This window comes from Coregonus clupeaformis, chromosome 37 (genome assembly GCF_020615455.1).
Source record: "Coregonus clupeaformis isolate EN_2021a chromosome 37, ASM2061545v1, whole genome shotgun sequence".
Lineage (NCBI taxonomy): Eukaryota > Metazoa > Chordata > Actinopteri > Salmoniformes > Salmonidae > Coregonus > Coregonus clupeaformis.
In genome coordinates, this window is record NC_059228.1 from 9,619,537 (window position 1) to 9,643,323 (window position 23,787).

A 23,787-nucleotide genomic window follows, 5' to 3' on the forward strand; every position below is an offset into this window, starting at 1 on the left:
GGGGGCTGAGGAGGGTCTGTAGCAAGCGGCAACAGTGAGAGACTTATTTCTGGAAAGGTGGATTTTTAGAAGTAGAAGCTCAAACTGTTTGGGCACAGACCTGGATAGTATGATAGAGCTCTACAGTAGATTTCAACTCCACCCCCTTTGGCAGTTCTATCTAGACGGAAAATGTTGTAGTTGGGGATGGAAATTTCTGAATTTTTGTTGGCCTTCCTAAGCCAGGATTCAGACACTGCTAGAACATCAGGGTTGGCGGAGTGTGCTAACGCAGTGAATAACTCAAACTTAGGAAGTAGGCTTCTGATGTTAACGTGCAGAAAACCAAGGCTTTTACGGTTACAGAAGCCAACAAATGATAGCTCCTGGGGAGTAGGAGTGATACTGGGGGCTGCAGGGCCTGGGTTATCCTCTACATCACCAGAGGAACAGAGGAGGACTAGAATAAGGATACGGCTAAAGGCTTTAAGAACAGAGAATAAAGGGGGCAGATTTCCGGTCGTTGTAGAAAAGATTTCAGGGCATTATGTACAGACATGGATATGAGTACAGTGGAGGTAAACCTAAGCGTTTTGTAACAATGAAAGAGAGAGCATCACTGGAGGCACCGATTTGAGCCGGTCTCGGTGTGTATGGGGGGTGGAACAAAGGAACTATTTGAGGCAGTTTGAGAGGGACTTGGCGTTCTACAATAAAATTGTATAATAAGAACTAACTGGAACAGCAATAGGCAAAGCATATTGACATGGGAGAGAGGCATAAAGCAATCACAGGTGTTATTAGAGAGAGCTAAGACAACAACTGGTAATGGCGATAAAGTTTGGGCTGAGGCTAAACAGAATAAACAGGACAGGGTACCGTGTAAAGGAACAGTCCAGCAGGCATAAGCTGTGCAGCTGAGTGATCGTAAGGTCCAGTGTACAGCAATATGGGAGTCCGTGAGCAGTTCAAATTGGTGCTTCAGCACAGCGAGCAGGAAGCACGGTTGTAGTTTGCGTGTGCTAGCGGGCCGGGGCTAGCAGATGGATCTTCGTGGTCGTCGCAACGGGAAGCCTGTTGAAACCACAGACGATTACGTAGGCAGACCAGTCGTGATGAATCGGCAGGGCTCCGTGTCGACTCTAGGAGGTCCCGTCCGGTTGACAGAGCGGTAGATAGCCGGGAGATGTGCTTGACTCAAGGCTAGCTCAAGGCTGATTAGCCAACAACAACGTTCATATGGTTGCAGCTAGCTAGTTGCGATTATCCAGTGTTAAAGGTCCAGTGATTCTGGGAGAAAATCCGATAGGTTCAGGATCGATAACTCGCTGTGCAGACAGTGCAGACTGGCCAATAATAGTCCAGACTAGAGCTGGCTGGTAGGTAGTGCAGGCCACGGACAATGGAGAAAAAGCCGCTAACGGTGGCTAATAGCAAGTAGCTAGTTAGCTGGTTAGCTGTCTACTCCCGTCCGGTAGATAGCCGTGGCTAGCTCAAGGCTCATGGCTAACTGGTGCTACTGGGGCAGTGGTGAATAGCCTACAGCGACATCCATTTGGTTGCGGCTAGCTAGATCCGGTGTTAAGGTCCAGTGATTCAGTTATTCCGGCAGAAAATCCGATGTTCCGGGTGAAAACCGCTAACGGTGGCTAATAGCAAGTAGCTAGTTAGCTGGCTGGCTAGTTTCAACTGGAGATTCTAGATAAAGGTGAGTAAATAATAGTATCCGTTCCACATTGAGTGAGGCGGGTTGCAGGAAAATATATTTAGTAGAAGGATGAAAAGTGTGATAGGGAAATATATACGTAAAATACAAAAAAATTCAAAAAACAGGCTATTTACATAGACACACGAGAACACGACCGCACTGCTACGCTATCTTGGAATTGAGTAAAGGGGGGGGAAGGATTACTATTATAATATTCCAGGTATTCCTTAAAGAGGTAGGGTTTCAAGTGTCTCCGGAAGGTGGTCAGTGACTCCGCTGTTTCTGGCGTCATAGGGGAGCTTGTTCCACCATTGGGGTGCCAGAGCAGCGAATAGCTTTGACTGGGCTGAGCGGGAACTGTGCAGGCCAGAGGTGGATGAACGTAGTGCCCTCGTTTGGGTGTAGGGTCTGATCAGAGCCTGAAGGTAAGGAGGTGCCATGCCCCTCACAGCTCCGTAGGCAAGCACCATGGTTTTGTAGTAGATGTGAGCTTCAACTGGAAGCCAGTAGAGTGTGTGGAAGAGCAGGGTGACGTGAGAACTTGGGAAGGTTGAACACCAGACGGGCTGCAGCGTTCTGGATAAGTTGCAGGGGTTTAATGGCACAGGCAGGGAGCCCAGCCAACAGCGAGTTGCAGTAATCCAGACGGGAGATGACAAGTGCCTGGATTAGGACCTGTGCCGCTTTCTGTGTAAGGTAGGGTCGTACTCTGCGAATGTTGTAGAGCTTGAACCTGCAGGATCGGGTCACCGCTTTGATGTTAGCAGAGAACGACAGGGTGTTGTCCAGGGTCACGCCAAGGTTCTTTGCACTCTGGGAGGAGGACACAATGGAGTTGTCAACTGTGATGGCGAGATCATGGAACGGGCAGTCCTTCCCCGGGAGGAAGAGCAGCTCCGTCTTGCCGAGGTTCAGCTTGAGGTGGTGATCCGACATCCACACTGATATGTCTGCCAGACATGCAGAGATGCGATTTGCCACCTGGTTATCAGAAGGGGGAAAGGAGAAAATTAATTGTGTGTCGTCTGCGTAGCAATGATAGGTGAGACCATGTGAGGATATGACAGAGCCAAGTGACTTGGTGTATAGAGAGAATAGGAGAGGGCCTAGAACTGGGCCCTGGGGGACACCAGTGGTGAGAGCACGTGGTGCGGAGACAGATTCTCGCCACGCCACCTGGTAGGAGCGACCTGTCAGGTAGGACGCAATCCAAGAGTGAGCAGCGCCGGAGATGCCCAACTCGGAGAGGGTGGAGAGGAGGATCTGATGGTTCACAGTATCAAAGGCAGCAGATAGGTCTAGAAGGATAAGAGCAGGAACCTGCTCGATGAGAGAACCATCCAATGCAGAAATGTGTAAACCATCTGAAATATTTCTACGAGAATGAGAATAACACATTAAGTACCAATTTTCAATCAACAAGGGCTTTCTGCAAGGCAACAGTATCAAAGGCCTTGGATAGGTCTATAAATATGGCAGCACAGTGATTCCTATGATCTAAGCAATTTAACACATTATTTAAGACTAGCATAGCTGCTGAAATTGTGCTACAGTATCTCACAAAAGTGAGTACACCCCTCACATTTTTGTAAATATTTGAGTATATCTTTTCATATGACAACACTGAAGAAATGACACTTTGCTACAATGTAAAGTAGTGAGTGTACAGCTTGTATAACAGTGTACATTTGCTGTCCCCTCAAAATAACACAACACACAGCCATTAATGTCTAATGCTGGCAACAAAAGTGAGTACACCCCTAAGTGAAAATGTCAAGATTGGGCCCAATTAGCCATTTTCCCTCCCCGGTGTCATGTGACTTGTTAGTGTTACAAGGTCTCAGGTGTGAATGGGGAGCAGGTGTGTTAAATATGGTGTCATCGCTCTCACACTCCCTCATACTGGTCACTGGAAGTTCAAAATGGCACCTCATGGCAAAGAACTCTCTGAGGATCTGAAAAAAAGAATTGTTGCTCTACATAAAGATGGCCTGGGCTATAAGAAGATTGCCAAGACCCTGAAACTGAGCTGCAGCACGGTGGCCAAGACCATACAGCGGTTTAACAGGACAGGTTCCACTCAGAACAGGCCTCGCCATGGTCGACCAAAGAAGTTGAGTGCACGTGCTCAGCGTTATATCCAGAGGTTGTCTTTGGGAAATGGATGTATGAGTGCTGCCAGTATTGCTGCTGAGGTTGAAGGGGTGGGGGGTCAGTCTGTCAGTGCTCAGACCATACGCTGCACACTGCATCAAATTGGTCTGCATGGCTGTCGTCCCAGAAGGAAGCCTCTTCAAAAAATTATGCACAAGAAAGCCCGCAAACAGTTTGCTGAAGACAAGCAGACTAAGGACATGGATTACTGGAACCATGTCCTGTGGTCTGATGAGACCAATAAACTTATTTGGTTCAGATGGTGTCAAGCGTGTGTGGTGGCAACCAGGTGAGGAGTACAAAGACAAGTGTGTCTTGCCTACAGTCAAGCATGGTGGTGGGACTGTCATGGTCTGGGGCTGCATGAGTGCTGCCGGCACTGGGGAGCTACAGTTCATTGAGGGAACCATGAATGCCAACATGTGCTGTGACATACTGAAGCAGAGCATGATCCCTTCCCTTCGGAGACTGGGCCGCAGGGCAGTATTCCAACATGATAACGACCCCAAACACACCTCCAAGACGACCACTGCCTTGCTAAAGAAGCTGAGGGTAAAGGTGATGGACTGGCCAAGCATGTCTCCAGACCTAAACCCGATTGAGCATCTGTGGGGCATCCTCAAACGGAAGGTGGAGGAGTGCAAGGTCTCTAACATCCACCAGCTCCGTGATGTCGTCATGGAGGAGTGGAAGAGGACTCCAGTGGCAACCTGTGAAGCTCTGGTGAACTCCATGCCCAAGAGGGTTAAGGCAGTGCTGGAAAATGGTGGTGGCCACACAAAATATTGACACTTTGGGCCCAATTTGGACGTTTTCACTAAGGGGTGTACTCACTTTTGTTGCCAGCGGTTTAGACATTAATGGCTGTGTGTTGTGTTATTTTGAGGGGACAGCAAATTTACACTGTTATACAAGCTGTACACTCACTACTTTACATTGTAGCAAAGTGTCATTTCTTCAGTGTTGTCACATGAAACGATATACTCAAATATTTACAAAAATGGGGGGGGTGTACTCACTTTTGTTGTCCAGATCTAAAAGCAGACTGGTGCACGTTAAACATATAATTTGAAGTTAAAGTTATTAGTTGAGAGTTTGCCAGTGACTCTAATATGTTTGCAAGGCAAGATATTTTTGAAATAAGGGCGATACTTATCTAGGTCAGAAGGATCCCCGCCTTTGTGAAGAGGAGGACATGCGCCGCCTTCCAGATCTAGGGGATACCACCAGAAGCAATTGTTAAATACAACATTTGGATCAAAGGTTCTACAATGAGCAGGGAAGAAAGCTGCAGTAATTTCTGTGGATTTTTTTTTTTTTACAAGGCACTTAGTACATCGTTGACATAAAATGTTTCAAATTTTTAAAAAGAGTCAGTGCCTGGAAGTGCATCATTCTCTGCTAGGTGAATAGGGGACTTCCTCTAGTGGAACTTATTTTCAGAAACTATTCTTTCAAATAGGTGGCCAGCTGAGGCAAAATGGTAATTGAAGTCCCCACAAATGTAGTTTTAGTCTGTTATGGGACCAGAGTTTTATTAAAAGATTTGACCACTTTCCAGAATTTAGCTGTATTTCCACCACTCTCAGATATACAATTCAAGAAGTATGTTGACTTTGCTTTTCTAACCAGAGTACATCATCTATTTCTCAAATGTCTGAAGGACTGCTAGTCAAAGGTAGAATCAGTCAATCTTGCCTTAGCCAATGCTAAGTTTCTTTTAATGAAATCTTTCAGACAATTCATGCGTGAACCATGGGTTAGATCTGTCCTTTACCCTTAATCTGTAATATGGGGCATGCTTATCTGCAACAGAGTTCAACAGAGAGGTAAATCATTTAAGGATCCGAATCAGAGATAGAGGACACACCCTCCCAATCATACAACTGAATTTGAAATTACATTTTTGTAATAATGCGCGGCGCGATTTAGGTTGCTTATTATCTCTAATGCAGGAAATGGGACAAAGGTCACTGAGCTCATTAGCAAAGATTCCATTGGCTGTATACATATGAGTGGCGTTTGTCAGAATGATATCCAAAAGAGTCGATTTCTCGGGGTGTTTTACGGTGGGGCGGGTTGGTTTAGTTATCAGTTTAGTTCAATTTAGCTCAATACAAATATCTTTCAGTCAATCTGATACTGTCATCAACCAATCCAGGTTAAGATCACCCAATATTAATAATTCAGATTTAGCATAGTTCGACAGCAAGTCAGACAACTTGCTAAGAGCAATGGGGAGGGCCGAGGGAGGGTGATAAACTCCTACTGACGTTAGTTGGGCATATTACCAAGGCCTACATTTAGGACAAGACATTCAAATTGCTTGAGGACAGAGGTGGTAATACACACAGCGACATTCAAGTTGTTCTTTAGGAATAAGGCGACACCCACACATCTGCCAGCTCTGTCAGATCTATAAACATTATATCAATTTAGAGACATCAGAGTCTGGCACAGACTTTTTTAACCAAGTCTCAGTAATTAAAAAAAATTCCGCGTTGGTTTGAGAAGCCAGAATTACAATAAGATACATTGTCGAATCCAAACTTCTGACAATTACATGAATCAGTCCAAGGCCACAGCTGCGGGATTTCAGATCAGACAGTGTCTAACACAAACATGCTACGATCAGTAGGTAACCCTCTATATGAAATAGCCATAGCAAAACAGTTAGCAACGGAAAACAAAAATGGGCATTTCATATTGGACAAGTTCCGGTAGTCCCTCTTTGTTTCAGTCCATTTTCTTCGGTTTGGTGCTTAATGAATACGATCCTTGACAGTCTTTATGATGACTCATCTGACCAATAGGAGAATAATAGTACAATCATGGAATCACAGTGAATTACTTAGTTCAGCAGAGAGAATGCAGCCAGCAAACAGAGGATGATGGCATTCTATGATGATGTGGCATATCGTTATCAAATCAAATTTTATTTGTCACATACACGTGTTTAGCAGATGTTATTGCGGGTGTCGCAAAATGCTTGTGCTTCTAGTTCCGACAATGCAGTAATATCTAACAAGTAATATCTAACAATTTCACAACATATACCCAATACACACAAATCTAAGTAAGGAATGGAATTAAGAATATATACATATATGGACGAGCAAGGACAGAGTGGCATGGACTAAGATACAGTAGAATATTATAGAATACAGTATATACATGAGATGAGTAATGCAAGATATGTAAACATTATTAAAGTGACTAGTGTTCCATTTCTTAAAGTGGCCAGTGATTTCTATAGGCAGCAGCAGCCTCTAATATGCTAGTGATGGCTATTTAACAGTCTGATGGCCTTGAGATAGAAGCTGTTTAACCTCAGATGTTTTCTTGGGATTTTGGTCGTGTTGCTTTGTGGCACCAGCGAACAACTGTGCGTATTGCATGAGAGTCCCTATGCATAGGCACAGAGTGATCAACTGTAGGGTAGAGGAAGATCTCTCTGTACTCATTATTATTACTCTCTCTATCTCTCTCTCCCTCTCTATTTTGACAGCCTTCCCCCTTAGAATCACTGTGTAGTCTCCTGTTGTGAATGCTGTGTGCGAAGTCCAATTTCACATTCACCCGCATTAATCCTTGTTTGTGTGGATTTGCTGTGAGTCTGTGTGGCTTTATTGTACCTTCTTCAACTTTACAAATGAGTCACACACACACACACACACACACACACACACACGGCCAATTTGATCTCTTTCTGCTGAGTGTGGAGGATTTGATGTAAACAAGCCACTTTGTGAGATGTATAGAACAGCAGTGCTTTCGGAGTATGTGCGTGTGTGTGCACGTGTGTGTGTATAAACATCCGACGAGGCACATCAGTCTAAAGGACAATTAATACAGAAGCCAGAGACTCAAAGAAAGCCTATTCACATGCAAGTCAACCAACTTGGACCAGCAACCGAGGAATGGCTTTAAATATAGGCCGCCTGACATTATGCCCAGCAAGTTGTTCTCTGTTAATCTCAACATCGTTATTCTCCATAGATCAGTGGAAATGCCTAGTTGAGATTCTCCAGCCTGCAAAGACATTGGACCTGCTACTGCTGGTGCTCATAAGTATGCATGAGTGTGTCTGTTTGGAGAGACAGCAATACACTATATTAGGGCGGCAGTGTACAAGGGGAAAATGATGATGACTGCTTAACGATGATAGTAATTTAAGTAAACAGATTTGTAAAATGTAGTCTTTAGTGTTGCGTGGGGGCATTGTTCCCTGTTTTTAAAGCATGTTGACTTACTTTTATGTTAAGTGTTTGTCACTTACAGTGGATATAAAAAGTCTACACAACCCTGTTAAAATGCCAGGTTTTTGTGATGTGAAAGATTGAGACAAAGATAAATCATGTCAGAACTTTTTTCCACTGTTAATGTGACCTATAATGTGAACAATTCAATTGAAAAACAAACTGAAATCTTTGAGGGGGAAAAATAAAAAATAAGAAATCTCACTAACCTGGTTGCATACGTGTGCACACCCTTAAACTAATACTTTGTTGAAGCACCTTTTGATTTTATTACAGCACTCAGTCTTTTTGGGTAGGAGTCTATTAGCATGGCACATCTTGACGTGGCAATATTTGCCCACTCTTCTTTGCAAAAGCACTCCAAATCTGTCAGATTGCGAGGACATCTCCTGTGCACAGCCCTCTTCAGATCACCCCAGAGATGTTCAATTGGATTCAGGTCTGGGCTCTGGCTGGGCCATTCCAAAACATTAATCTTCTTCTGGTGAAGCCATGCTTTTGTGGATTTGGATGTGTGCTTTGGGTCGTTGTCGTGCTGAAAGGTGAACTTCCTCTTCATCTTCAGCTTTCTAACGGACGCCTGAAGGTTTTGTGCCAAAATTGCCTGGTATTTGGAACTGTTCATAATTCCCTCCACCCTGACTAAGGCCCTGGTTCCAGCTGAAGAAAAACAGCCCCAAAGCATGATGCTGCCACCACCATGCTTCACTGTGGGTATGGTGTTCTTTGGGTGATGTGAGGTGTTTTTTTTGCACCTAACATACCTTTTGGAATTATGGCCAAAAAGTTCAACCTTGGTTTCATCAGTCCATAACACATTTTCCCACGTGCTTTTGGGGGACTTTATGTTTGTTTTTGCAAACTTCAGCCGGGCTTGGATGTTTTTCTTTGTAAGAAAAGGCTTCCGTCTTGCCACCCTACCCCATAGCCCATTCATATGAAGAATACGGGAGATTGTTGTCACATGTAGCACACAGCCGGTACTTGTCAGAAATTCCTGCAGTTCCTTTAATGTTGCTGTAGGCCTCTTGGAAGCCTCCCTGACCAGTTTTCTCCTCGTCTTTTCATACATTTGAGGGACGTCCAGTTCTTGGTAATGTGTCTGTTGTGCCATATTTTCTCCACTTGATGATGACTGTCTTCACTGTGTTCCATGGTATATGTAATGCTTTGGAAATTATTTTGTACCCTTCTCCTGACTGATATCTTTCAACAATGAGATCCCTCTGATGCCTTGGAAGCTCTCTGCGGACCATGGCTTTTGCTCTGAGATGCAACTAAGAAAATGTCAGGAAAATCCTACTAGAACAGCTGAACTTTATCTGTGATTAATCAGTCACTTTAAATGATGGCAGGTGTGTAATGACTTTTATTTAACATGAGTTTGAATGTGATTGGTTAATTCTGAACACAGCCACATCCCCAGTTATAAGAGGGTGTGCACGCTTATGCAACCAGGTTATTGGAAGGTTTTTATTTTTCATTTTTCCCCCCTCGAAGATTTCAGTTTGTTTTTCAATTTAATTGTTCACATTATAGGTCACATTAAAAGTGGAAAAAGTTCTGACATGATTTATCTTTGTCTCATTCTTTTACATCACAAAAACCTGGCATTTTAACAGGGGTGTGTATACTTTTTATCTCCACTGTATGTTGTTTTGCAGTCTTTTGTTTGTCACTTTGCAAATTGGCAAATCCATTTAAAGCTCATCAATTATGTAGTTCTACCATGTCTTATGATTATTCCTCAACCTTCCAGGAGAATAGGCAATGACACACTATCATTCTTGAACACAAGATGCCATCGCAAATTCATAATGTAGAAGGTAGACCAATGCACGTGTCTGGTACAGAAATTGAGAATTGTTGCCCCTCCTGCTGCCATAAACAAGAGTTCAAAAGAACATGCGAGTCTCCTCTCTCTTCTCTCCTCTAGCTCCCAATAAGAGGTCGATAAATAAATATCAAAGCCAAGGCCTGCCTCGAGATGGGTTCGGCTTTACAAGTTGCGCTCCAACATTGAGCTCTCATGAAAAATGAAGGACACCACTAGCAAAGCTGTCACAGATCCAGACCGAACATGATTGTCTCCCGTATCCTGCTTTAGATGGCCTTGTTTGGGTGATCGTCATCAAAGACTCTGTCCCTGTGGTAAGAGTAGTTATTCTATTACTAAAGCCTGTGCAGCGTGTGTGTTTTCCATCAATTAAATATTCAGTAATCATATGGGAAATAGAGATGGTCTCTTAACCAAGGTTTTTATAGGTCAGCCTTGACAGCGATATGATACTATGATCACTGCGGTGTGGTGGGTCTCATGTGTTCATGCATATTGTACAGGCATATTCTCAGAGAAAAACACAGGGTCATTGATAATGGGAGATTTTGTGATCTAGCTCCAATCAATCTGTGCCAGCTCAGTTCAATAGTGCACACATGACTTTTCACTCACTGCGAGATCTGATTACTCATTCACTTTAGAAAATATACTGAACAAAAATAGTTACAGTTCATATAAGGAAATCAGTCAATTGAAATAAATTAATTAGGCTTTAATCTATGGATTTTACATGACTGGGAAAACAGATATGCATCTGTTGGTCACAGATACCTTAAAAAAAAAAAAAAATTAGGGGCGTGGATCAGAAAACCAGTCAGTGTCTAGTGTGACCACTATTTGCCTCATGCAGCGGGGTAACATGTCTGGTGAGTATGCAGGCCATGGAAGAACTGGGACATTTTCAGCTTGCGACATGGGGCCGTGCGTTATCATTCTGAAACATGAGGCGATGGCAGCGGATGAATGGCATGACAACGGAGCTCAGGATCTCGTCACGGTATCTCTGTGCATTCAAATTGCCATCGATAAAATGCAATTCTGTTCGTTGTCCGTAGCTTATGCCTGCCCATACCATAACCCCACCGCCACAATGGGGCACTCTGTTCACAACATTGACATCAGCAAACCGCTCGCCCACACGACGCCATACACATGGTCTGCAGTTGTGAGGCCGGTTGAACGTACTGCCACATTCTCTAAAACGATGTTGGAGGCAGCTTATGGTAGAGAAATTAACATTCAATTATCTGGCAACAACTCTGGTGGACATTCCTGCAGTCAGCATGCCAATTGCACGCTCCCTCAAAACTTGAGACATCTGTGGGATTGTGTTGTGTGACAAAACTGCACATTTTAGAGTGGCCTTTTATTGTCCCCAGCACAAGGTGCACCTGTGTAATGATCATGCTGTTTAATCAGCTTCTTGATATGCAACACCTGTCAGGTGGATGTATTATCTTGACAAAGGATAAATGCTCACACAGGGATGTAAACAAATTTGTGCACACATTTTTAGAGAAATAAGCTTTTTGTGCTCATGGAAATATTCTGGGATCTTTTATTTCAGCTCATGAAACATGGGACCAACACTTTACATGTTGCGTTTTTATATTTTTGTTCAGTGAATATTCTGTGAATGTCAGAGCCTGGAGTTGGATATTCAGTTGAGTTTTCAAAGGCTATTAAAGGTTATAATTTCTCCTTTCAGCCTTTCATTTGCAAGCATTTTTAAAAAAAGGAAAGGGTGCAATAGGGATTTTACCTTCGCCATTTTTTTTATGCATGGTTGAAAAATATGGCAAGTCTAGGATTAGTTTACATAAGACATAAATTACTGTAACATTAGTAGCGTCTGTACTCATTTGCTTGTCACAAGATACCATATACATTTTAGTGGCATTACTCTGCTCTCAGAAAGTATTTACTTAGATACTAGACCTAAATTATAGCTCCATACATTAGGCTTATGCTATACCATTTCTCTCTCTGTGGGTTCAGTTGTAGCTTCTGGATCAATGTGCTCCACAGACATCGAGGGTATCGAGTTGCCCTGTCCCTAGGCAACACTCCTGTTTCTCTCTAGTCCTTGAAAACGTCCCACACATGGTCAATAGTACCTCCATTTCGGATAAAGGGAGGGCAGTATCAGACAGCCTAGTTTATTGATTATGATGAGACGCTCACCCACTTAGATCTTACCTTTGGGGACCACTGGGTAATTTAAGAGGCCAGTCAGGCCACATACCGTAGCATGGGGTGTCTTTGGTGTCCTATGATTTACAAAGAAAATGCATCAATGGCTGTCTCGTCACCAAGTCTCTTTATGGTTTTCCCTTCAAGCCAATTGAGGGCCACTTAAGCCCTGTCCGAAGGAACTGTCGTGGCGACAGGTGATGTCTTCTTCTTCCAATGATATTAGGTTTATTTGAACTTGATACTGAATTGTGGAAGTGATAATTCAATGAAAACATTTATAGGTATGTCCTTATGTCCATTTAAGGGCTTTGACAATGTTTTTAGTTTCCTACCCCCCCCCCCCCATTTGGACCCATTTCTCACAAACACCAACATGACCCTGCATTAACCCTGAACATCCTGGCTTTTGAACATCTGTTTTAGCTAATCATCTCTGCACTATCCGAACTGCAGGTCCACATTTAATGTATAGAACTGATCTCACGATTCAACAGCATCTGCGTTCCAGATGAACCCCCCTCTCACCCAACACTCTTTGTGCCGGGAGTGGTGACTGTGATGGTGATTAATAAAGAACGTCTCATGAAAATTACATCATCTCTGGATTCATAATTAATGCCAAAATATGACTAAAGAATCTCAGCGCCTGGAAGAACATTTGTCATTTTCATACATGACACTTTCATACATTTATCATAAATTTTCATAAATTGATCATACATCTATTACACTTTTTTTTAAGCCTTACAAAGTCTGTCTCACACCCCACCGTGTTTCAGTCCCTAGTTTTTCATATATTGACCATTTTGTTGTTTTATTAAAGCACAGAATGTCTAAGTACGGTCCCACTGTATTGTTTTCGTTGCTGTTTCCTCATTCCATTTCTCCATTTGCTGGAACTTGCTGTGTGAAAAAGTGAAAAACCTTTTTATATGAAAGGTTGGAAGGGATGTTCCAGAACCCAAACTATAGCTGTCAGTATTGTCTTGGGTAGAATGAGTCTCGGTAATGATCCTTTTGAGTAGAGGCAGAGTGAGTAGTGTTGGAGGAGAGCAAGAGAGAAAATAATACAAGGTAGTGGTCGGAGTCTTGGAGGTCTCTCACTCAACTCAGCATGGTTACCATGTCTCCCAAAGGATCTTAGACCTGAGAGCTACAGTATGGTGCTCTCTCTCTCTGTCACCCCAGGCACCTCCTGTTTCGTCACTGGAGCCAGAGTTGCTCAGGGTGTTGTGCTCCCAGTCCCAGAACAGCTACTGTCCTTTGTCAGAACAAGCCAGAGGGCGGGTGAGATCCGCCCCCTTTCCTCAACCCACCATTTATATCCCCCATGAGGCCTGCAGTTGAGCTGTCTCTCAAAGCCTTATCTTTTTACACTAAGCTGCCTCTGCATAGCAGCCATCAAATCTTGCTATTTGTCAAACTGATCTGGTGCCATGCACAGTGAGTGGAATGCAGTATCAGAAAGACTGAAAAGATTCATCTTGATATTCACAATCTGGCTTATCTGGTATCTGATATTAAATGCCTCCTTTGCAGTCCATAGTGTGTCATGTCAAATCTTACAAACGGGCTGCAGTATATGTCATTGAGACTAGCCAAGTGTAATAGAGGGGTCTAACGCACACACACACACACACACACTTTCTGGCACCTACTCTGTGGGCTCTGGTCCAACATCAGCACGCCTCCCAGGAGCCAACCAATCACCCAGAGAGAAGCCCATCACACAGGGAAGCCTGCTCAGCACTTCCTCACCGTGGGTCAGCAATTAGCCTCTTATTGTGGATGTCACCGTGCTAGCAGATCTCTAACTTTAGAAGCTCAAATTCACCTGCACCACGCATGCCACTCTCAGTCTCTGCATGAAGGCCAAAACCCACAGCCCTAATGCAGCACTCACAGAAACCTGAGGCAGGGAAGGGAGGAGAGTCGATGTTGTGATTTCAGACGCTTTCTCTCAATCTATAAAGTCTACCATCTTCCGTTGAGCACCACTTAACCCAGAAATGACCCAAATTACAGGAAGCTTCTACTCCTTTGTTGTTTGAATCTCTCCTCGGACTGTAGGTAATTTCCAAAAAAGTTAACAGGAGCTGATTCAGAAGATGGATTGCAATAACGTAATTTAAGTTTCCCTTCGTTCAGTGTGAATTAACCCTAAAATAGGCAACCACTATCTCTCACTTTAGATTCACGCTTGTTATATGAATCAGTTCTTGAGTGTTATTCTGTGTCAAATGTGCAAGAAATCCAAGTCCAAGGACACTCATTGTGAAAAGGAAACAATTGGAAGCAAACACATTATTGAAGTGGTAGTATAATGCCAAGGTAGGTAGAGTTGACAATTGAAAAAAAAAAATGACTACAGTAAAACTGAACGACGAGGCAGGATCTGCGTCCCACACTGCCATTTAGCAGTAACATGTTTTGGGTAAAAATAAGGTGAAATGTGTTTTAACTGGACGGAATTTCACTTACCGAATCCCAGCGGGAGAGATGTGTTAGTCACGAGTCACCGTCAGCTAAAGAGTATTTGCGTTATGAAGCAGGCTTAATCCATGTATGGGAGCCGCAGGTCTCCAACATGAAAGCACGGCACTACCTTCCATATAATCAAGCTCTCAGCATGACTGTGAGCTAGCAAGGCATGTGGAGAGACTAGGGCCTCTGACAATAAATGGATGGCTTCAGGAAGCAGTGTGTCCTTTTCTAATTGCCCACTGCATGAAACAAGGCCAGGGATCTCGTTTATATTAATACTACCTTGGAAGGAAATTCCATAGAGCAAGTCAAGACGTACAAATATCTGGCAGTTTGGGTGATTTGAGAAGCTGCGCTTCTCTAATCATTTGAGAACCTGGTAAAGAAGATCAAGTTGAGAATAGGTTTTTATTACCGGCATAAGGCTTGTTTTTCTTTGGAGGCCAGAAAATAGCTGGTACGGTGTACATTCCTGTCTGTCTTGGACTACAGTGATGCAATTTAAATGCAGACCTCAAGCACTACCCTGAAGGCACTTGATTCCGTGTATCATGCCGCTCTTAGGTTTATTACCAACCAAAAGCGTCTGACACGCTGATCTCTATAGTGCTGTTGGCTGGTCTTCGTTGACTTTAACATTGGTATACTATGATCTATAAGGTCATTTTAGGAAAACCACTTTATCTCTGTTCTTCTTTGATAAGGTCAGAAAATAAATACCAGTTACGGTCTCACTCCTACTTACTTTTAACGGTTCCTAAAATCAGAATGGATCATGGCAAAAAGTGTTTTAGCTACTCAGCTCAGTGGTCTTGGAATTCTCTCAAGACCAGCTTGAAACTCCAGGATCTTGTTTCCTTAGAGGAGTTTAAAAGTTTGGTTGACTCACATGTTACTAAGGAATGTGATTGTCATTAGGACTTGATGTGGTGGTACATATGATAAAACATTTTATCTGTGACACTTGTATGTTTCTGTAATTGAAATGTTTGTCTGTGAAAGCATTTTATGTGTGTCTATGTCTGTAAATTGTTACTGTAACGGAGACACAGGGAGTCAGGAAGCAGGTGCAGTCTGTGATTTTAATAGGAACAAACAGAGTGAATACAAAAACTGTGAAAACAGGAAACAATACTACCTAATGGGTGATACAACGGAGTGCTAGGGGAAGTAATCAGGGAGTGATGAAGTCCAGGTGTGCCTCATGATGGGGCGCAGGTGTGTGTAATGATGGTTGCCAGGTGTGCGTAATGATGGGTTGCCAGGACCGGTGGTTAGTAGACCGCATATATGGAACAATCATTTTCTCTTATTCAACGTTTTGTCTCCAAAGCGTGGAGTGCAGCCCACACAGCCTATTTCTATGCGCACTCCTATTACGCACTACAAAAATGACAGAGACATAGGACACAGACACACGGAACTCCGACATAACCCGGGAAATATGAACAAAGGAAACAATACATTGAATTAAATAAACAGAACTTCTACCTCATGAGTCTTGCGAACGTTCATGTGCACTATAAACATCGAGCCCACTCAGAGCAGGGGAAGAAATGGTTGGCTAAATGAAAATGTATCGTAGGCCTGTCGAACATGAAACAGAAATGTCTACGTGTTGCAATAAACGGTACGGGGATAGAATGATTAAACGCTAGCAATTATTGTAGTATTAGATGGAATATAGATTTACCACATGCATGAAAACATGTGAAAGCAACAGCAAACATTTCAACAAGGAAATAAAAAAGTATTTTCCACTGGCGAGAGTTTGGAGAGTGCAAGTGAAGAGCTGCGGCTATGGTGCGTCTTCGCCACAGTAATAATTCATTTTAACAGCAAATTCCAAATGGAAGCTTCATAAGTAAATTATGATTTTCAAGCAGTTGTTACATACCAAAAGACCAGTAGACCTATGCTAGTAATTGTTGCCCCATTGCTGGTGAGCTTGCAAAGTAAACAGTTACTTACTTTTTCTCCCCAATTTCGTGATCTTGTCTCATCGCTGCAACTCCTCAACGGGCTCGGGAGAGGCAAAGGTCAAGTCATATGTCCTCCGAAACATGACCCATCAAGCCCGCTTCTTAACACCCGCTCACTTAACCTGGAAGCCAGCTGCACCAATGTGTCAGAGGAAACACCATTCAACTGACGACCGAAGTCAGCCTGCATGCTCCCGGCCCACCACAAGGAGTTGCTAGAGTGCGATGAGCCAAGTAAAGCCCCCCCGGCCAAACCATCCCCTAACCTGGATGACGCTGGGCCAATTGTGCACCGCCCTATGGGACTCCCGGTCACAGCTGGTTGTGACACAGCCTGGGATCGAACCCCTGGCTGTAGTGATGCTGCAACACTGTGATGCAGTGCCTTAGACCGCTGCCCCACTCGGGAGACTCATGGGCGGCGCACAATTGGCCCAGCGTCGTCCAGGGTAGGGGAGGGAATGGCCGGCAGGGATGTAGCTCAGTTGATAGAGCATGGCGTTTGCAACGCCAGGGTTGTGGGTTCAATTCCCATGGGGGGCCAGTATAAAAAAAATATGTATTCACTAACTGTAAGTCGCTCTGGATAAGAGCGTCTGCTAAATGACTAAAATGTAAATGTAAATGGGAAGCCAAAAGTTAATATTCTTGGTCACCAAAAAGTTCAAGTTATCTTTATTGTCCCAATAGGGAAATGTGTTGTGCAGTCAGGGTTCAACAATAAAAAACGGCAACATTAAAAACAGTGACAACTATACAACCGATAAACACGTAACTTGAAATAATGAGATCAATAAAAAGGAGCAATCATTGTGCAGAAGTGCAGCAAATAATAGACATTTAATTTCATGTGCAGCTTCAGAAAGTTTATGGCCTGTGGGATAAAAGAGTTCTTGTATCTGTTGCTATTGAGTTTGGGAAGTCTAAAACGACAGCCTGAGGGGAGAAGCGGTCAGGACAGTCTAGGATACTGTTAGCGCTCCTCACCACTTGTTTTCTGAATGTCACTGAGAGCTGTGCCTCTTGCACCCCGATGACCCTGCTGGCCACCTTAACCACCCTGTCCAACCTATTTTTGTTGCAAACACTAAGATTGCCAAACCAGGCCACCATCGAGAACATCAATACGGATTCAATAAAACTGCTGTAAAACAATGTAATCTTTGTCTTGCTGACATTAAAATAGTTAATCTTTCAACAACAACAACAAAAAAGCAGCTTCTGTCCCTTTTTACAGATGGCATCTGTGTTCTCCTCAAACGTCAACTTGTTGTCCAGCACTGTTCCCAGGTACTTGTAAGTACTGACCAGCTCAATGTAATTTCCCATGACCAAAGTGGGTGTGGGGTTCAGTGGCTGCCTTCTAAAGTCAATGGCTATATCTTTAGTTTTGGAGACATTCAGTTGTTGGAAGCAGTTCTCACACCATGACACAAAGTCATCTACCACAGGCCCATGCTCAGACTCTCCATCCTGTAGTAGACTGACGATGTCAGAGTCATCAGCAAACTTGATGATGTGCCTGTTTTCATATTCACTCCGACAGTCATTAGTGTATAGTATGTACAGGAGAGGAGAGAGCACACAACCTCGTGGGGATCCGATGGAGGAGCAGAGCTGCTTTGACATGACACCATTTACTCGCACTTGTTGGGACCGGTCGGTAAGGAAGTCCACTATCCAGCCCACAATGCTCACGTTCAACTTGAAGTGGGAGAGGAGCTTCTCTGCTAGTATGTGGTTTTTGGGCCCTCCAGGTGCTTATACAGGAAGTTGAGTAGGGTTAGAGTGGCGTCCTCCACCTCCCGCTTGGCCTTGTAAGCAAACTACAGGGGGTTGAGGGAATTCTCAACCTGACACAGTACATCCTTCTTGATTAGCTTCTAATCAAGGATGTCAGTGCCACCAGCCTAAAGTCATTTAGCACCTTGGGGGATTTGCTTTTTGCCACAGGAACAACAGTAGCATGCTTTCAGAGTTTAGACGCCTTCTGCAGCTCGAGTGACAGCATGAAAATGTGGTGGAAAATGCCACTGAGTTGTTCTGCACATCACTTAAGTACCTGTCCACCAATGTTGTCTGGTCCTGGGCTTTTTTAACTTCGGTCTGTCTGAATAGGCTGGTGACACTGGATGCTAAATTCCATCTTGGGAGTAGCAATTGTCCTCATACGCATCTCAGTAATTTTTCCACTAAAGTTCTGATTGTCAAATCTGAGATAATAACTATTTAGCTCATCAGCCAGTCCTTTGTTTGAGTTAAAACCATCAACCTGTATCATCTTGTTTCCCTTGTCTTGTAGCCCAACCATAGTTCCCATTCCATTCCAGGCAGCCCTAAGATTGTTGCTACTGAGTTCACCCTCAATCTTCTCCTTATACACTGCTCAAAAAAATAAAGGGAACACTTAAACAACACAATGTAACTCCAAGGCAATCACACTTCTGTGAAATCAAACTGTCCACTTAGGAAGCAACACTGATTGACAATAAATGTCACATGCTGTTGTGCAAATGGAATAGACAAAAGGTGGAAATTATAGGCAATTAGCAAGACACCCCCAATAAAGATGTGGTTCTGCAGGTGGTGACCACAGACCACTTCTCAGTTCCTATGCTTCCTGGCTGATGTTTTGGTCACTTTTGAATGCTGGCGGAGCTTTCACTCTAGTGGTAGCATGAGACTGAGTCTACAACCCACACAAGTGGCTCAGGTAGTGCAGCTCATCCAGGATGGCACATCAATGCGAGCTGTGGCAAGAAGGTTTGCTGTGTCTGTCAACGTAGTGTCCAGAGCATGGAGGCGCTACCAGGAGACAGGCCAGTACATCAGGAGACGTGGAGGAGGCCGTAGGAGGGCAACAACCCAGCAGCAGGACCGCTACCTCCGCCTTTGTGCAAGGAGGAGCAGGAGGAGCACTGCCAGAGCCCTGCAAAATGACCTCCAGCAGGCCACAAATGTGCATGTGTCTGCTCAAACGGTCAGAAACAGACTCCATAAGGGTGGTATGAGGGCCCGACATCCACAGGTGGGGGTTGTGCTTACAGCCCAACACCCTTGCAGGACGTTTTGCATTTGCCAGAGAACACCAAGATTGGCAAATTCGCCACTGGCGCCCTGTGCTCTTCACAGATGAAAGCAGGTTCACACTGAGCACATGTGACAGACGTGACAGAGTCTGGAGACGCCGTGGAGAACATTCTGCTGCCTGCTACATCCTCCAGCATGACCGGTTTGGCGGTGGGTCAGTCATGGTGTGGGGTGGCATTTCTTTGGGGGGCCGCACAGCCCTCCATGTGCTCGCCAGAGGTAGCCTGACTGCCATTAGGTACCGAGATGAGATCCTCAGACCCCTTCTGAGACCACATGCTGGTGCGGTTGGCCCTGGGTTCCTCCTAATGCAAGACAATGCTAGACCTCATGTGGCTGGAGTGTGTCAGCAGTTCCTGCAAGAGGAAGGCATTGATGCTATGGACTGGCCCGCCCGTTCCCCAGACCTGAATCCAATGGAGCACACCTGGGACATCATGTCTCGCTCCATCCACCAACACCACGTTGTACCACAGACTGTCCAGGAGTTGGCGGATGCTTTCGTCCAGGTCTGGGAGGAGATCCCTCAGGAGACCATCCGCCACCTCATCAGGAGCATGCCCAGGCGTTGTAGGGAGGTCATACAGGCACGTGGAGGCCACACACACTACTGAGCCTCATTTTGACTTGTTTTAAGGACATTACATCAAAGTTGGATCAGCCTGTAGTGTGGTTTTCCACTTTAATTTTGAGGGTGACTCCAAATCCAGACCTCCATGGGTTGATAAATTTGATTTCCATTGATAATTTTTGTGTGATTTTGTTGTCAGCACATTCAACTATGTAAAGAAAAAAGTATTTAATTAGATTATTTCATTCATTCAGATCTAGGATATGTTGTTTAAGTGTTCCCTTTATTTTTTTGAGCAGTGTATTTCAGTTTGGACTTCTTGATTTCTGATCTCACCTCAATTCTAGATTCCCTTTTAGCAGTCACATTGCCCTCATAGAAAGCAGTATTTTGGGATAAATAGTTTTAAAAAATGTATGCCTATTAAGAATGCAAAAATGGAAGAAAAAAATATCTTAGCTCTTCTCACTAACGGCAAATGATTGCATCTTGTTATTATACACTGAACAAAAATATAAATGCAACATGTAAAGTGTTGGTCCCATGTTTCATGAGCTGAAATAAAAGATCCCACAAATGTTCCATACGCACAAAAAGCTTATTTCTCTCAAATGATGTGCACAAATTTGTTTACATCCCTGTTAGTGAGCGTTTCTCCTTTGCCAAGATAATCCATCCACCTGACAGGTGTGGCTGATTTTAAACAGCATGAGTATGTGCTGGGGACAATAAAGGCCACTTTAAAATTTGCAGTTTTGTCACACAACACAATGCAACAGTTTTGAGGGAGCGTGCAGTTGGCATGCTGACTGCAGGAATGTCAACCAGAGCTGTTGCCAGACAATTTGTTAATTTCTCTACCATAAGCCGCCTCCAACATCGTTTTAGAGAATTTGGCAGTACGTCCAACCGGCCTCACAACCGCAGACCATGTGTATGGCGTCATGTGGGCGAGCGGTTTGCTGATGTCAACGTTGTGAACAGAGTGCCCCATGGTGGCGGTGGGGTTATGGTATGGGCAGACATAAGCGATGGACAATGAATACAATTACGTTTTATCAATGGCAATTTGAATGTACAGGAATACTGTGATGAGATCCTGAGGCCCATTGTGTGGCACATTTCTTTTCTACTCGACACTAATTCAAAAGAATGGCCTGATTCACAGGGCTACTACGGGCTGAGGCAGGGGCAGCTACAGTGGGGAGAACAAGTATTTGATACGCTGCCGATTTTGCAGGTTTTCCTACTTACAAAGCATGTAGAGGTCTGTAATTTGTATCATAGGTACACTTCAACTGTGAGAGACGGAATCTAAAACAAAAATCCAGAAAATCACATTGTATGATTAAGTAATTCAATAGCATTTTATCGCATGACATAAGTATTTGATCACCTACCAACCAGTAAGAATTCCGGCTCTCACAGACCTGTTAGTTTTTCTTTAAGAAGCCCTCCTGTTCTCCACTCATTACCTGTATTAACTGCACCTGTTTGAACTCGTTACCTGTATAAAAGACACCTGTCCACACACTCAATCAAACAGACTCCAACCTCCACAATGGCCAAGACCAGAGAGCTGTGTAAGGACATCAGGGATAAAATTGTAGACCTGCACAAGGCTGGGATGGGCTACAGGACAATAGGCAAGCAGCTTCGTGAAAAGGCAACAACTGTTGGCGCAATTATTAGAAAATTGAAGAAGTTCAAGATGACGGTCAATCACCCTCGGTCTGCGGCTCCATGCAAGATCTCACCTCGTGGGGCATCAATGATCATGAGGAAGATGAGGGATCAGCCCAGAACTACACGGCAGGACCTGGTCAATGACCTGAAGAGCGCTGGGACCACAGTCTCAAAGAAAACCATTAGTAACACACTACGCCATCATGGATTAAAATCTTGCAGCGCACGCAAGGTCCCCCTGCTCAAGCCAGTGCATGTCCAGGCCCGTCTGAAGTTTGCCAATGACCATCTGGATGATCCAGAGGAGGAATGGAGAAGGTCATGTGGTCTGATGAGACAAAAATATAGCTTTTTGGTCTAAACTCCACTCGCCGTGTTTGGAGGAAGAAGAAGGATGAGTACAACCCCAAGAACACCATCCCAACCGTGAAGCATGGAGGTGGAAACATCATTCTTTGAGGATGCTTTTCTGCAAAGGGGACATGACGACTTCACCGTATTGAGGGGAGGATGGATGGGGCTATGTATCGCAAGATCTTGGCCAACAACCTCCTTCCCTCAGTAAGAGCATTGAAGATGGGTCGTGGCTGGGTCTTCCAGCATGACAACGACCCGAAACACACAGCCGGGGCAACTAAGGAGTGGCTCCGTAAGAAGCATCTCAAGGTCCTGGAGTGGCCTAGCCAGTCTCCAGACCTGAACCCAATAGAACATCTTTGGAGGGAGCTGAAAGTCCGTATTGCCCAGCGACAGCCCCGAAACCTGAAGGATCTGGAGAAGGTCTGTATGGAGGAGTGGGCCAAAATCCCTGCTGCAGTGTGTGCAAACCTGGTCAAGACCTACAGGAAACGTATGATCTCTGTAATTGCAAACAAAGGTTTCTGTACCAAATATTAAGTTATTCTTTTCTGATGTATCAAATACTTATGTCATGCAATAAAATGCAAATTAATTACTTAAAAATCATACAATGTGATTTTCTGGATTTTTGTTTTAGATTCCGTCTCTCACAGTTGAAGTGTACTGTACCCATGATAAAAATTACAGACCTCTACATGCTTTGTAAGTAGGAAAACCTGCAAAATCGGCAGTGTATCAAATACTTGTTCTCCCCACTGTATGTATGTTTCCCATCTTACTATGATAGACTCTTTCTAAGGAATATCCAGATTGATGAGATAAGCTGGAAAGGTTGAGGTGCCATAATGCATTATACTGTATATTTTCACCTCCAGACCTCCATCATACACAGCATTTTGTCAGCCTCAGTGTATGACAGGCAATCTCAACACACAGAGACTTCTTGTAGCCTAGTGAATGTTCTGCTATATAAATCCAACTCACTGGTGTGGATGTTTTTCCCTGTAGGCTATCTGAGACTGGAATCAAATCTGTCAGTGTTTCCTGTTTATGCTGCATCTTTGTTTAAACAAATATTGCCCCCGAACCCACTTCACAGAGCCCCAAACTATTCTGCAACATTATTTGACCCGGGATTGAAAGATGTTGTTTATGCTGCATAAATGCTGCAATGTAGGTTGATCCCTGTATGACAACAACATGACAACAACATGGATTTGGTCCTGTCTGTTGACATTTCTGTGCACCTATCCATTTCAATCATGTAGTTACATTACAACTACAGTCAGTGTTTCCCCCATCTTCTCCACTGTACCCCCGTTCCTCTGCTGTAGTTCCGTAAAATCCCTGCCATGTTAAAGGATTAGATGTACAAAATGTTGAACCGGATGAATCCACGGAGGATTAGCTCGTCTTCCAGAGCAAGACATGCAAACCAGGCCTGATGCCTTTTGTGTGGCGCCTCTGCAGTGCCCTCT

The 23,787-nt window shown here is 44.0% G+C and overlaps 1 protein-coding gene across 1 annotated transcript in view; it reads left to right on the forward strand.

The window, feature by feature from the left end:
- Positions 1-23,787, forward strand: part of LOC121553606 (serine/threonine-protein kinase 32C) — a 143,186-nt gene that overhangs the window by 26,281 nt on the left and 93,118 nt on the right. The window lies entirely within an intron of this gene.